Source organism: Sorghum bicolor, chromosome 1 (genome assembly GCF_000003195.3).
Source record: "Sorghum bicolor cultivar BTx623 chromosome 1, Sorghum_bicolor_NCBIv3, whole genome shotgun sequence".
NCBI classification, from domain to species: domain Eukaryota; kingdom Viridiplantae; phylum Streptophyta; class Magnoliopsida; order Poales; family Poaceae; genus Sorghum; species Sorghum bicolor.
Genome location: NC_012870.2, coordinates 56420495 through 56424004, shown reverse-complemented (window position 1 = coordinate 56424004; position 3510 = coordinate 56420495).

Sequence of the window (3510 nt, the reverse complement as noted above, 5' to 3'; positions counted from 1 at the left end):
GGTGATACACTGGAGTAGAGCAGGTGATGAGGCAGTCAAAATGATGTCGTCGATGTAGAGCAGTAGGTAGACGACGTCGGCGCCCTCCTTGTAAACAAAGAGGGACGTGTCGGAGACCGAAGCAGTGAAGCCAGAGCACTGGACGAAACCGGCAAACCGCTGGTACCAAGCCCTGGGCACCTGCTTAAGTCCATACAGGGACTTTTGCAGGAGGCAGACGTGGTCGGCGGCTGGGTCAACGAAACCAGGCGGCTGCTCGCAGTAGACAGTCTCATCCAGATGACCGTGGAGAAACGCGTTCTTCACATCTAGTTGATGAATCGGCCAGGATGAAGAAGCAGCGATGCTGAGGACGATGCGGATGGTGGCCGGTTTGACAATTGGGCTGAACGTCTCGTCGTAGTCGATGTCGTATTGCTGTGAAAAACCACAAACGACCCACCGTGCTTTGTGACGGGCGAGAGAGCCATCAGCATGATACTTGTGCTTGAAGACCCACTTGCTAGTGATCACATTAGCACGCGGTGATCGAGGTACAAGACGCCAGGTGCCATTGTCGATGAGTGCCTTGTACTCGTCGGTCATGGCCGCCCGCCAGTTAGGATCCGCCATAGCGGTACGAGAGTTGGCGGGCAGCGGGGAAGACAGCGTCGAGGAAGCTGCAGTGAAGCCGTACCACCGGATGGGCGGTGGTAACGACCCCGTCTAGGATCGAGTCTCCCGAGAGGGAGGAGCTGGGACCGGCGGTGCCGCCACTGGTGCTGCTGCTGCAGCTGGAGAAGCGGCTGTTGCTGGTGCCAGACGAGGACGTCGAGTGTAGACGCGGAGAGGCGGTGGTGCAACTATCTGTGACGCAGCGGCTGCAAGGGCAGCTGTAGGGGTAGCCATGCTGCCTGTGGAGGGGGCTAGCGGTGGGGGCGATGCGCCCAAGGGCACCCGACGGGCAGCACCATACCATAGAATGGTCGGGTCCAGCCCAACAAGGTCACTAGCATCAGTGGCATCCTCTAGGGGCGTCATTGCCTCAGTGTCCGAGGTGGACAGAGGAGGCGCGGGCACTATGTCCTATAACAAAAAGTCAAAAGAATCTGAGAGGGGCTTGGAGGCCGCAAACGGAAAGTGAGTCTCATCAAAAACGACGTGTCGCGAGATTATGATCTTGCGAGTGGAAAGGTCAAGACACCGATAGCCCTTCTGGGAAGGAGGGTAACCGAGAAAGATACATGCTGTAGAGCGAGGAGACAATTTATGTGGTGTCGTGGCACTATGGTTTGGGTAGCACAAGCAACCAAAAACTCAAAGGATGGAGTAGTCGGGCGTCTTGTGATGGAGAAGATGATAGGGTATACCGTTTTTCATGGACGAAGATGGCCACCGGTTGAGCAGAAACACAGCGGCAGAGAGAGCCTCCACCCAATAGGATGGGGGCATGGCTGCATAAATCAGAAGTGTGCGAACGGTGTTGTTCAAGGTGCGAAGCATGCGCTCAGCTTTGCCGTTTTGAGCAGATGTGTAGGGGCACGGGATACGGAGAAAAATCTCGCGGCTGGCCAAGAAGGCAGTGGTGGCATTGTTGATGAACTCGGTCCCATTATCTGCGTGAAAACAGCGTACAGGAAGACTGAACTGTGTGTGAGGATAAGCAACAAATTGAACAATATGAGCATGAACTTCAGATTTATGACGAAGAGGAATAATGTGTATAATCATCAACTATCACAAGATAAATTTATAGCCAGAAATACTCAAAATTGGAGAGGTCCAAACATCACAATGAACGAGTTCAAAAGGTGCTGATGTACTAGAAAGTGAACTAGCAAAAGGCAGCCTAGCGTGTTTGCCGAGCTAGCAAGCATGGCAAAGGCGGCGGGTGACTTTATTACATTGAATAGCTGAAAGTTTATGCAGAGTGTTGACGGCGGCAGATGCAGGATGACCAAGACGAGAGTGCCACAGCTCCGAGGAGACAACAGCAACATGGCAGCGAGGAGGCATGTGTGGAATGGTGTAGAGATCCCTGTGGCTATTGCACCGAAGAAGGACCATCTTGGTCTAGAGATCCTTAACAGAAAAACCAGAGGCGTCAAACTCAATGGAAACATTATTGCCGCGAGTGAGCTGTCGAACAGATAACAGATTACGAGTGAGGTGTGGAGCGACAAGAACATTATCAAGACGAAATGAACAATCAGCTAATTGTAAAAGAGATGTGCCATGACTAAGAACTGGAATGGATTGTCCATTACCGACCGTGATAGAAGACGGTGGTGATGGGAGACGGGAGAGAAGTACCGACGTTGGAGGACATGTGGGATGTCGCTCCACTATCCATCACCTAGGAATTAGACCCTAAACCGCCATCTGGTTGAGGGCTACGATGAGGGCGGTTGGATCCTAGACGCCAGGAGGCCCGTACGCTGGGGGGCCCGGAGGAGTACTGGGGTGGCGCAAGGGTTGTGTGCGCCTATGGAGGAGGCGTAGGCGGCGCGCGCCACAGCTTGGCAGGGGGCGCAACCCACTGCTGTTGCAGAGGGGGAGCCCAGGCGCTGGCCCAAGGGTTGTAGCAAACCCAGGGACCGGCCGGCTGGACCTGCTGTTGCTGGTGGTGATGCCGGCCGCCTCCTCCCTGCTGGTTCCGTCCCCCGCCGCTGCTGTTACCACCGCTGCTGTTACCGCTGCACCCTCCTTTGCCTTTTCAACCCTTGCCCTTGACACCGCCGCCATGATTGGAGGCAGTAGAGGTGGATTGGCAGGAGGGCGACGTGCAGGAGGAGATGGTGCTGGCTGCAAGGGCTGAGGCAGAAGCCTCCTTGCCCTTGTTGCCAAGGCGCAGCTCTGAAAGGTCCTAATATGGCTAGAGGGGGGGTGAATAGCCTATTCAAAAATTCTACAAACTCACTAGAGCAAGAGGTTAGTAAATAACAAAGCGAAGCTTTTTGCTCTAGCTCTAAAGGGGTGTTTGCAAGCCACCTACCCAACAATTCTAGTTGCTAAGATCACTAACCACACAAGAACTAAGCTACACAAGGCAAAGAAAGCAACTAAACTAATTACACTAGTTTGCGGTAAGTAAGGATAGGATGAGATATTTATACCGCCGTGTAGGGGATGAACCAATCACTAATATAAACAATCAAGCACCGGGAGAATGCCAATCAAACACAATTGAGACACCGATTTTTCTCCCGAGGTTCACGTGCTTGCCGGCACGCTACGTCCCCGTTGTGTCGACCAACACTTGGTGGTTCGGTGGCTAAGAGGTGTTGCACGAACCTCGTCCTCACTAGGACACCACAAGAACCTACCCACAAGTGAGGTAGCTCAATGACACGAGCACTTTACTAGAGTTACCTTTCGGCTCACCGCCGGGGAAGGTACAAGACCCCTCACAATCACCGGGAGATGGCCACGAACAATCACCAACTCGTGCCAAAACTCCTCCGCTGCTCCAAGCCATCTAGGTGGCGGCAACCACCAAGAGTAACAAGAAAACCGCAGCTAGAACGATCT